The sequence below is a fragment of the Anser anser genome (assembly GCF_964211835.1).
Source record: "Anser anser genome assembly, contig: HAP1_SCAFFOLD_36, whole genome shotgun sequence".
Classification (NCBI taxonomy): Eukaryota; Metazoa; Chordata; class Aves; order Anseriformes; family Anatidae; genus Anser; species Anser anser.
In genome coordinates, this window is record NW_028154189.1 from 1,813,633 (window position 1) to 1,826,139 (window position 12,507).

Consider the following 12,507-nt stretch of genomic DNA (forward strand, 5'->3'; position numbering starts at 1 on the left):
CCCCGGTGGTGCCAGTGCACTCTCTGGACTCACTGCAGTGCATCACCAGTGGTGCCAGTGCACTCTCTGGACTCACTGCAGTGCATCCCCTGTGGTGCCAGTTTACTCTCTGGACTCACTGCACTAAATCCCCAGTGGTGCCAGTGCACTCTCTGGAGTCACTGCAGTGCATCTCCAGTGGTGCCAGTGCACTCTCTGGACTCACTGCACTGCATCCCCAGTGGTGCCAGTGCACTCTCTGGAGTCACTGCACTGCATACCCAGTGGTGCCAGTGCACTCTATGGAATCACTGCACTGCAACCCCAGTGGTGCCAGTGCACTTTCTAGACTCACTGAACTGCATTCCCGGTGGTGCCAGTGCACTCTCTGGACTCACGGCACTGCATCCCCACTGGTGCCAGTGCACTCTCTGGACTCACTGCACTGCATCCCCTGTGGTGCCAGTGCACTCTCTGGACTCACTGCAGTGCATCCCCAGTGGTGCCAGTGCACTCTCTAGACTCACTGCAGTGAATCCCCACTGGTGCCAGTGCACGCTCTGGACTCACTGCAGTGAATCCCCGGTGGTGCCAGTGCACACTCTGTACTCACTGCACTGCATCCCCAGTGGTGCCAGTGCACTCTCTGGACTCACTGCAGTGCATCCCCAATGGTGCCTGTGCACTCTCTGGACTCACTGCAGTGCATCCCCCAGTGGTGCCACTGCACTCTCTGGACTCACTGCACTGCATCCCCAGTGGGGCCAGTGCACTCTCTGGACTCACTGAAGTGCATCCCCAAGTGGTGCCAGTGCACTCTCTGGACTCACTGCACTGCATCCCCAGTGGTACCAGTGCGCACTGTAGACTCACTGCAGTGCATCCCCAGTGATGCCAGTGCACTCTCTGGACTCACTGCGCTGCATCCCCAGTGGTGCCAGTGCACTCTCTGGACTCACTGCAGTGAATCCCCGGTGGTGCCAGTGCACTCTCTGGACTTACTGCACTTCATCCCCACTTGTGCCAGTGCACTCTCTGGAGTCACTGAACTGCATCCCCAGTGGTGCCAGTGCACAATCTGGACTCACTGCAGTGCAACCCCGGTGGTCCCAGTGTACTCTCTGGACTCACTGCACTGCATCCCCAGTGGTGCCTGTGCAGTCTCTGGGCTCAGTGCATTGCATCCCCACTGGTGCAAGTGCAGTCTCTGCACTCACTGCAGTGCGTCTCCAGTGGTGCCAGTGCACTCTCTGGACTCACTGCAGTGCATCCCCAGTGGTGCCAGTGCACTCTCTGGACTCACTGCACTGCATCCATAGTCGTGACGGTGCGCTCTCTGGAGACACTGCAGTGCATCTCCTCTGGTGCCAGTGCACTCTCTGGACTCACTGCAGTGCATCCCCAGTGGTGCCAGGGTACTCTCTGCTGTCACTGCAGTGCATCCCCAAAGGTGCCAGTGCCCTCTCTGGACTCACTGCAGTGCATCTCCAGTGGTGCCAGTGCACTCTCTGTACTCACTGCACTGCATCCCCAGTGGTGCCAGTGCACGCTCTGGACTCACTGCAGTGAATCCCCGGTGGTGCCAGTGCACTCTCTGTACTCACTGCACTGCATCCCCAGTGGTGCCAGTGCACTCTCTGGAGTCACTGCAGAGCATCCCCAGTGGTGCCAGTGCACTCTCTGGACTCACTGCAGTGCATCCCCAATGGTGCCTGTGCACTCTCTGGACTCACTGCAGTGCATCCCCAGTGGTGCCACTGCACTCTCTGGACTCACTGCACTGCATCCCCAGTGGTGCCAGTGCACTCTCTGGACTCACTGCAGTGCATCCCCAGTGGTGCCAGTGCACTCTCTGGACTCACTGCACTGCATCCGCAGTGGTGCCAGTGCACTCTCTGCACTCACTGCACTGCATCCCCAGCGGTGGCACTGCACTCTCCGGACTCACTGCACTGCATCCCCAGTGGTGCCATTGCACTCTCTGGACTCACTGCACTGCATCCCCAGTGGTACCAGTGCGCACTGTAGACTCACTGCAGTGCAGCTCCTGAGTTGCCAGTGCACTCTCTGGACTCACTGCAGTGAATCCCCGGTGGTGCCAGTGCGCTCTCTGGACTTACTGCACTGCATCCCCATTTGTGCCAGTGCACTCTCTGGACTCACAGCACTGCATCCCCAGTGGTGCCAGTGCACAATCTGGACTCACTGCAGTGCAACCCCGGTGGTGCCAGTGTACTCTCTGGACTCACTGCACTGCATCCCCAGTGGTGCAAGTGCAGTCTCTGCACTCACTGCAGTGCACCCCCAATGGTGCCAGTGCACTCTCTGGACTCACTGCAGTGCATCCCCACTGGTGCCAGTGCACTCTCTGGACTCACTGAACTGCATTCCCAGTGGTGCCAGGGTACTCTCTGCAGTCACTGCAGTGCATCCCCAAAGGTGACAGTGCACTCTCTGGACTCACTGCAGTGCAGCCCCAGTGGTGCCAGTGTACTCTCTGCACTCACTGCACTGCATCCCCAGTGGTGCCAGTGCACTCTCTGGAGTCACTGCACTGCATCCCCAGTGTTGCCTGTGCAGTCTCTGGACTCACTGCACTCCATCCCCTTCTGGTGTCTTTGCACTCTCTGGACTCACTGCACTGCTCCAGCTGCGGTAGCCGCTCCAGCCGCTTAGCCGCGGCATCCGCTCCAGCCGCGGCAACCGCTCCAGTCGCTGTAGCCCCTCCAGCCTCGGCAGCCGCTCCAGCCGCTCCAGCCGCGGCAGCCGCGGCAGCCGCTCCAGCCGCGGCAGCCGCTCCAGCCGCTCCAGCCTCGGCAGACGCTCCAACCGCGGCAACGCTCCAGCCGCTCCAACCGCGGCATCCGCTCCAGCCGCGGCAGCCGCTCCAACCGCGGCAGCCGCTCCACTCGGTAGCGGCTGGAGCGGCTGCCGCGGCTGGAGCGGCTGCCGCGGCTGGAGCGGCTGACGCGGCTGGAGCGGATGCCGAGGCTGGAGCGGATGCCGCGGCTGGTGCGGCTGGTGCGGCTGCCGCGGATGGAGCAGTGCAGTGAGTCCAGAGAGTGCACTGGCACCTTGGGGATGCAGTGCAGTGAGTCCAGAGAGTCAACTGGCACCACTGGGGATGCACTGCAGTGAGTCCAGAGAGTGCACTGGCACCAGTGGGGATGCAGTGCAGTGAGTCCAGAGAGTGCACGGGCACCACTGGGGATGCAGTGCAGTGAGTCCAGAGAGTTCACTGGCTCCACTGGGGATGCAGTGCAGTGAGTCCAGAGAGTGCACTGGCACCACTGGGGATGCACTGCAGTGAGTCCAGAGAGTGCACTGGCACCACCAGGGATGCAGTGCAGTGAGTGCAGAGAGTGCACTGGCACCACTGGGGATGCAGTGCAGTGAGTCCAGAGAGTGTACTGGCACCACTGGGGATGCAGTGCAGTGAGTCCAGAGACTGCACTGGCACCACTGGGGATGCAGTGCAGTGAGTCCAGAGAGTGCACTGGCACCACTGGGGATGCACTGCAGTGAGTCCAGAGAGTGTACTGGCACCACAGGGAATGCACTGCAGTGAGTCCAGAGAGTGCACTGGCCCCAATGGGGATGCAGTGCAGTGACTCCAGAGAGTGCACTAGCAGCACTGGGGATGCAGTGCCGTGAGTCCAGAGAGTGCACTGGCACCACTGGTAATGCAGTACAGTGAGTCCAGAGAGTGCACTGGCACCTCAGGAGCTGCACTGCAGTGACTCCAGAGAGTGCCCTGGCACAACTGGGAATGCAGTGCAGTGAGTCCAGAGAGAGCACTGGCACCACTGGGGATGCACTGCAGTGAGTAAACGGAGTGCACTGGCACCACTGGTGTTGCAGTGCCGTGAGTCCAGAGAGTGCACTGGCACCACTGGGGATGCAGTGCAGTGAGTCCAGAGAGTGCACTGGCCCCACTGGTGATGCAGTGCAGTCAGTCCAGAGAGTGCACAGGCACCACTGGGTATGCAGTGCAGTGAGTCCATAGAGTGCACTGGCACCACTGGGGATGCAGTGCAGTGAGTCCAGAGATTGCACTGGCACCACTGGGGATGCAGTGCAGTGAGTCCAGAGAGTGCAATGGCACCACTGGTGATGCAGTGCAGTGTCTCCAGAGAGTGCATTGGCACCACTGGTAATACAGTGCAGTGAGTCCAGAGAGTGCACTGGCACCACTGGGGATGCAGTTCAGTGAGTACAGAGAGTGCACTGGCAGCAGTGGGGATGAAGTTCAGTGAGTCCAGAGAGTGCACTGGCACCACTGGGGATGCAGTGCAGTGAGTCCAGAGAGTGCACAGGCACCACTGGGTATGCAGTGCAGTGAGTCCATAGAGTGCACTGGCACCACTGGGGATGCAGTGCAGTGAGTCCAGAGAGTGCACTGGCACCACTGGGGATTCACTGTAGTGAGTCCAGAGAGTGCACTGGCACCACTGGGAATACACTGCAGTGAGTCCAGAGTTTGCACTGGCACCAAAGGGGATGGAGTGCAGTGAGTCCAGAGAGTGCACTGGCAACAATTGGGATGCACTGAAGTGAGTCCACAGAGTGCACTGGCAACAATGGGGATGCAGTGCAGTGAGTCCAGAGAGTACCTTGGCACTAGAGGGTATGCACTGCAGTGTCTCCAGAGAGTGCACTGGCACCATTGGGGATGCAGTGCAGCGAGTGCAGAGAGTGCACTGGCACCAGTGGGGATGCACTGCAGTGAGTCCAGAGAGTGCCCTGAAACCACTGGGGATGCAGTGCAGTGAGTGCAGAGAGTGCACTGGCACCACTGGGGATGCACTGCAGTGAGTCCAGAGAGTGCCCTGGCACCACTGGGGATGCACTGCAGTGAGTCCAGAGAGTGCCCTGAAACCACTGGGGATGCAGTGCAGTGAGTCCAGAGAGTGCACTGGCACCACAGAGAATGCACTGCAGTGAGTCCAGAGAGTGCACTGGCCCCACTGGGGATGCAGTGCAGTGAGTCCAGAGAGTGCAGTAGCAGCACTGGGGATGCAGTGCCGTGAGTCCAGAGAGTGCACTGGCACCACTGGGGATGCACTACAGTGAGTCCAGAGAGTGCCCTGGAACCACTGGGGATGCAGCGCAGTGAGGCCAGAGAGTGCACTGGCACCACTGGGGATGCAGTGCAGTGACTCCAGAGAGTGCACTGGCACCAGTGGGGATGCAGTGCAGTGAGTCCAGAGAGTGCCCTGGGACCATTAGGGATGCAGTGCACTGACTCAGAGAGTGCACTGGCACCACTGGGGATGCGCTGCAATGAGTCCAGAGAGTGCACTGGCACCACTGGTGATGCAGTGCAGTGAGTCCAGAGAGTGCACTGTCAGCACTGGGGATTCAGTGCAGTGAGTCCAGAGAGTGTACCGGCACCAGTGGGGATGGAGTACAGTGAGTCCAGAGAGTGCACTGGCACCACTGGGGATGCATTGCAGTGAGTCCAGAGAGTGCACTGGCACCACTGGGGATGCACTGCAGTGAGGCCAGAGAGTGCACTGGCACCACTGGGGATGCAGTGCAGTGAGTCCAGAGAGTGCACTGGCACCAGTGGAGATGCAGTGCAGTGAGTCCAGAGAGTGCACTGGCACCACTGGGGATGCACTAAAGTGAGTCCAGAGAGTGTACTGGCTCCACTGGGGATGCAGTGCAAAGAGTCCAGAGACTGCACTGGCACTACTGGGGATGCAGTGCAGTGAGTACAGAGAGTGCCCTGGCCCCACAGGGGATGCACTGCAGTGACTCCTGAGAGTGCACTGGCACCTCTGGGGATGACCTGCAATGAGTCCAGAGAGTGCAATGGCACCATCGGGGATGCAGTGCAGTTAGTCGAGAGAGTGCACTGGCACCAGTGGGGATGCAGTGCAATGAGTCCAGAGAGTGCACGGGCACCACTGGGGATGCAGTGCAGTGAGTCCTGAGAGTGTACTGGCACCAGTGGGGATGGAGTCCAGTGAGTCCAGAGACTGCACTGTCAGCACTGGGGATGCAGTGCAGTGACTCCTGAGAGTGCACTGGCACCACTGGGGATGCAGAGCAGGGAGTCAGGTGTGTGCGCTGGCACCACTGAGGATGCAGTGCAGTGAGTCCAGAGAGTGCACTGGCACCAATGGGGATGCAGTGCAGTGAGTCAAGAGAGTGCACTGGCACCTTGGGGATGCAGTGCAGTGAGTCCAGAGAGTGCCCTGGCACTAGTGGAGATGCACTGCAGTGTCTCCAGAGAGTGCACTGGCACCACAGGTAATGCAGTGCAGTGAGTCCAGAGAGTGCACTGGCACCACTGGGGATGCAGTTCAGTGAGTACAGAGAGTGCACTGGCACCACTGGTGATGCAGTACACTGACTCAGAGAGTACACTGGCACCACTGGGGATGCACTGCAATGAGTCCAGATAGTGCACTGGCCCCACTGGGGATGCAGTGCAGTGAGTCCAGAGAGTGTACTGGCACCAGTGGGGATGGAGTACAGTGAGTCCAGAGAGTGCACTGGCACCACTGGGGATGCATTGCAGTGAGTCCAGAGAGTGCACTGCCACCACTGGGGTGCACTGCACTGAGTCCAGATAGTGCACTGGCACCACTGGGGATGCAGTGCAGTGAGTCCAGAGAGTGCACTGGCACCACTGGGGATGCAGTGAAGGGAGTCCAGTGTGTGCATTGGCACCACTGAGGATGCAGTGCAGTGAGTGCAGAGAGTGCACTGGCACCACTGGGGATGCATTGCAGTGAGTCCAGAGAGTGCACTGGCACCACTGGAGATGCAGTGCAGTGAGTCCAGAGAGTGCACTGGCACCACAGAGAATGCACTGCAGTGCGTCCAGAGAGTGCACTGGCACCACTGGTGATGCAGTGCAGTGAGTCCAGAGAGTGCAGTAGCAGCACTTTGGATGCAGTGCCGTGAGTCCAGAGAGTGCATTGGCACCACTGGGGATGCAGTGCAGTGAGTCCAGAGAGTGCCCTGGAACCACTGGGGATGCAGTGCAGTGAGGCCAGAGAGTGCACTGGCACCACTGGGGATGAAGTGCAGTGAGTCCAGAGAGTGCACTGGCACCATTAGGGATGCAGTGCACTGAATCAGAGAGTGCACTGGCACCACTGGGGATGCGCTGCAATGAGTCCAGATATTGCACTGGCACCACTGGTGATGCAGTGCAGTGAGTCCTGAGAGTGCACTGTCAGCACTGGGGTTGCAGTGCAGTGAGTCCAGAGAGTGCACTGGCACCACTGGGGATGCAGTCCAGTGAGTCCTGAGAGTGTACTGGCACCAGTGGGGATGGAGTGCAGTGAGTCCAGAGACTGCACTGTCAGCACTGGGGATGCAGTGCAGTGACTCCTGAGAGTGCACTGGCACCACTGGGGATGCAGAGCAGGGAGTCCAGAGAGTGCACTGGCACCACTGGGGATGCAGTGCAGTGAGTGCAGAGAGTGCACAGGCACCAGTGGGGATGCAGTGCAGTGAGTCCAGAGGGTGCGCTGGCACCACTGGAGCTGTACTGCAGTGAGTCCAGAGATTGCACTGGCACCACTGGGGATGCACTGCAATGAGTCCAGATAGTGCACTGGTACCACTGGGGATGCAGTGCAGTGAGTCCAGAGAGTGCACTGGCACCACTGGGGATGCAGTACAGTGAGTCCAGAGAGTGCACTGGCACCACTGGGGATGCACTGCAGTGAGTCCAGAGAGTACCCTGGCACTAGTGGAGATGCACTGCAGTATCTCCAGAGAGTGCACTGGCACCACTGGTAATGCAGTGCACTGAGTCCAGAGAGTGCACTAGCACCACTGGGGATGCAGTACACTGACTCAGAGAGTACACTGGCACCACTGGGGATGCACTGCAATGAGTCCAGATAGTGCACTGGCCCCACTGGTGATGCAGTGCAGTGAGTCCTGAGTGTGCACTGTCAGCACTGGGGATGCAGTGCAGTGAGTCCAGAGAGTGCACTGGCACCACTGGGGATGCACTGCAGTGAGTCCAGAGAGTACCCTGGCACTAGTGGAGATGCACTGCAGTATCTCCAGAGAGTGCACTGGCACCACTGGTAATGCAGTGCACTGAGTCCAGAGAGTGTACTGGCACCACTGGGGATGCAGTGCAGTGACTCCAGAGAGTGCACTGGCACCAGTGGGGATGCAGTGCAGTGAGTCCAGAGAGTGCACTGGCACAAATAGGGATGCAGTGCACTGAATCAGAGAGTGCACTGGCACCACTGGGGATGCAGTGCAATGACTCCAGAGAGTGCACTGGTAACACCGGGGATGCACTGCAGTGAGTCCAGAGAGTGCACTGGCACCACTGCGGATGCACTGCAGTGAGTCCTGAGAGTGTACTGGCACCAGTGGGGATGGAGTGCAGTGAGTCCAGAGACTGCAATGTCAGCACTGGGGATGCAGTGCAGTGACTCCAGAGAGTGCACTGGCACCACTGGGGATGCAGAGCAGGGAGTCAGGTGTGTGCGCTGGCACCACTGAGGATGCAGTGCAGTGAGTCCAGAGAGTGCACTGGCACCACTGGGGATGCAGTGCAGTGAGTCAAGACAGTGCACTGGCACCTTGGGGATGCAGTGCAGTGAGTCCAGAGAGTGTGCTGGCACCATTGGAGCTGTACTGTAGTGAGTCCAGAGATTGCACTGGCACCACTGGGGATGCACTGCAATGAGTCCAGATAGTGCACTGGCCCCACTGGGGATGCAGTGCAGTGAGTCCAGAGAGTGTACTGGCACCACTGGGGATGGAGTACAGTGAGTCGAGAGAGTGCACTGGCACTACTGGAGATGCACTGCAGTCTCTCCAGAGAGTGCACTGGCACCACTGGTAATGCAGTGCAGTGAGTCCAGAGAGTGCACTGGCACCACTGGGGATGCAGTACACTGACTCAGAGAGTACACTGGCACCACTGGGGATGCACTGCAATGAGTCCAGATAGTGCACTGGCCCCACTGGAGATGCAGTGCAGTGAGTCCAGAGAGTGTACTGGCACCAGTGGAGATGCAGTACACTGAGTCCAGAGAGTGCACTGGCACCACTGGGGATGCAGTGCAGTGAGTCCAGAGAGTGCACTGCCACCACTGGGGTGCACTGCAGTGAGTCCAGAGAGTGCACTGGCACCACTGGGGATGCAGTGCAGTGAGTCCAGAGAGTGCACTGGCACCACTGGGGATGCAGTGCAGTGAGTCCAGAGAGTGCACTGGCACCACTGGGGATGCAGTGCAGTGAGTCCAGAGAGTGCACTGGCACCACTGTGGATGGAGTGCAGTGAGTCCAGAGAGTGCACTGGCAACAATGGGGATGCAGTGCAGTGAGTCCGGAGAGTGTACTGGCACCAGTGGGGATGCAGTGCAGTGAGTCCAGAGAGTGCACTGGCACCACTGGGGATGCACTGCAGTGAGTCCAGAGAGTGCACTGTCACCAGTGGGGATGCAGTGCAGTGAGGCCAGAGAGTGCACTGGCACCACTGGGGATGCAGTGCAGTGAGTCCATAGAGTGCACTGGCACCACTGGGGATGCAGTGCCGTGAGTCCAGAGAGTGCATTGGCACCACCGGGGATTCACTGTAGTGAGTCCAGAGAGTGCACTGGCACCACTGGGAATACACTGCAGTGAGTCCAGAGAGTGCACTGTCACCAGTGGGGATGCAGTGCAGTGAGTCCAGAGAGTGCACTGGCACCTTTGGGGATGCAGTGCAGTGAGTGCAGAGAGTGCACTGGCACCAGTGGGGATGCAGTGCAGTGAGTGCAGAGAGTACACTGGCACCACTGGGGATGCACTGCAATGAGTCCAGATAGTGCACTGGCACCACTGGGGATGCAGTGCAGTGAGTCCTGAGAGTGCACTGGCCCCATAGGGGATACACTGCAGTGAGTCCAGAGGGTGCCCTGGCACTAGAGGATATGCACTGCAGTGTCTCCGCAGAGTGCACTGGCACCACTGGGGATGCAGTGCAGTGAGTGCAGAGAGTGCACTGGCACCACTGGGGATGCAGTGAAGGGAGTCCAGTGTGTGCACTGGCACCACTCAGGATGTAGTGCAGTGAGTAAACAGAGTGCACTGGCACCACTGGGGTTGCAGTGCAGTGAGTCCAGAGAGTGCACTGGCACCACAGAGAATGCATTGCAGTGAGTCCAGAGAGTGCACTGGCCCCAATGGGGATGCAGTGCAGTGAGTCCTGAGAGTGCAGTAGCAGCACTGGGGATGCAGTGCAGTGAGTCCAGCGAGTGCCCTGGAACCACTGGGGATGCAGTGCAGTGAGTCCAGAGAGTGCACTGGCACCACTGGGGATGCAGTGCAGTGAGTCCAGAGAGTGCACTGGCACCACTGGGGATGCACTGCAGTGAGTCTAGCGAGTGTACTGGCTCCACTGGGGATGCAGTGCAGTGAGTCCAGAGAGTGCACTGGCCCCACAGGGGATCCACTGCAGTGAGACCAGAGGGTGCCCTGGCACTAGAGGATATGCACTGCAGTGTCTCCAGAGAGTGCACTGGCAGCAGTGGGGATGCAGTGCAGTGAGTCCAGAGTGTGCACTGGCACCAGTAGGGATGCAGTGCAGTGAGTCCAGAGAGTGCACTGGCACCACTGGGGATGCAGTGAAGGGAGTCCAGTGTGTGCGTTGGCACCACTGAGGATGCAGTGCAGTGAGTGCAGAGAGTGCACTGGCACCACTGGGGATGCAGTACAGTGAGTCCAGAGAGTGCACTGGCACCACTGGGGATGCAGTGCAGTGAGTCCAGAGAGTGCACTGGCACCACTGGGGATGCAGTACACTGACTCAGAGAGTGCACTGGCACCAGTGGGGATGCAGTGCAGTGAGTCCAGAGAGTGCACTGGCACCACTAGGGATGCAGTGCAGTGAGTCCAGTGAGTGCACTGGCACCACTGGGGATGCAGTGAAGGGAGTCCAGTGTGTGCGTTGGCACCACTGAGGATGCAGTGCAGTGAGTGCAGAGAGTGCACTGGCACCACTGGGGATGCAGTACAGTGAGTCCTGAGAGTGCACTGGCCCCATAGGGGATACACTGCAGTGAGTCCAGAGGGTGCCCTGGCACTAGAGGATATGCACTGCAGTGTCTCCGCAGAGTGCTCTGGCACCACTGGGGATGCACTGCAGTGAGTCCAGAGAGTGCCCTGGCACCACTGGGGATGCAGTGCAGTGAGTCCAGAGAGTGCACTGGCACCACTGGGGATGCAGTGAAGGGAGTCCAGTGTGTGCACTGGCACCACTCAGGATGTAGTGCAGTGAGTAAACAGAGTGCACTGGCACCACTGGGGTTGCAGTGCAGTGAGTCCAGAGAGTGCACTGGCACCACAGAGAATGCATTGCAGTGAGTCCAGAGAGTGCACTGGCCCCAATGGGGATTCAGTGCAGTGAGTCCTGAGAGTGCAGTAGCAGCACTGGGGATGCAGTGCAGTGAGTCCAGCGAGTGCCCTGGAACCACTGGGGATGCAGTGCAGTGAGTCCAGAGAGTGCACTGGCACCACTGGGGATGCAGTGCAGTGAGTCCAGAGAGTGCACTGGCACCACTGGGGATGCACTGCAGTGAGTCCAGCGAGTGTACTGGCTCCACTGGGGATGCAGTGCAGTGAGTCCAGAGACTGCACTGGCACCACTGGGGATGCAGTGCAGTGAGTCCAGAGAGTGCACTGGCCCCACAGGGGATCCACTGCAGTGAGACCAGAGGGTGCCCTGGCACTAGAGGATATGCACTGCAGTGTCTCCAGAGAGTGCACTGGCAGCAGTGGGGATGCAGTGCAGTGAGTCCAGAGAGTGCACTGGCACCACTGGGGATGCACTGCAATGAGTCCAGATAATGAACTGGCACCACTGGGGATGCAGTGCAGTGAGTCCTGAGAGTGCACTGGCCCCATAGGGGATACACTGCAGTGAGTCCAGAGGGTGCCCTGGCTCTAGAGGATATGCACTGCAGTGTCTCCAGAGAGTGCACTGGCACCACTGGGGATGCAGTGCAGTGAGTGCAGAGAGTGCACTGGCACCAGTGGGGATGCAGTGCAGTGAGTGCAGAGAGTGCACTGGCACCAGTGGGGATGCAGTGCAGTGAGTCCAGAGAGTGCACTGGCACCACTAGGGATGCAGTGCAGTGAGTCCAGAGAGTGCACTGGCACCACTGGGGATGCAGTGAAGGGAGTCCAGTGTGTGCGTTGGCACCACTGAGGATGCAGTGCAGTGAGTGCAGAGAGTGCACTGGCACCACTGGGGATGCAGTACAGTGAGTCCAGAGAGTGCACTGGCACCACTGGGGATGCAGTGCAGTGAGTCCAGAGAGTGCACTGGCACCACAGAGAATGCACTGCAGTGAGTCCAGAGAGTGCACTGGCCCCACTGGGGATGCAGTGCATTGAGTCCAGAGAGTGCAGTAGCAGCACTGGGGATGCAGTGCCGTGAGTCCAGAGAGTGCACTGGCACCACTGGGGATGCAGTGCAGTGAGTCCAGAGAGTGCCCTGGAACCACTGGGGATGCAGTGCAGTGAGGCCAGAGAGTGCACTGGCACCACTGG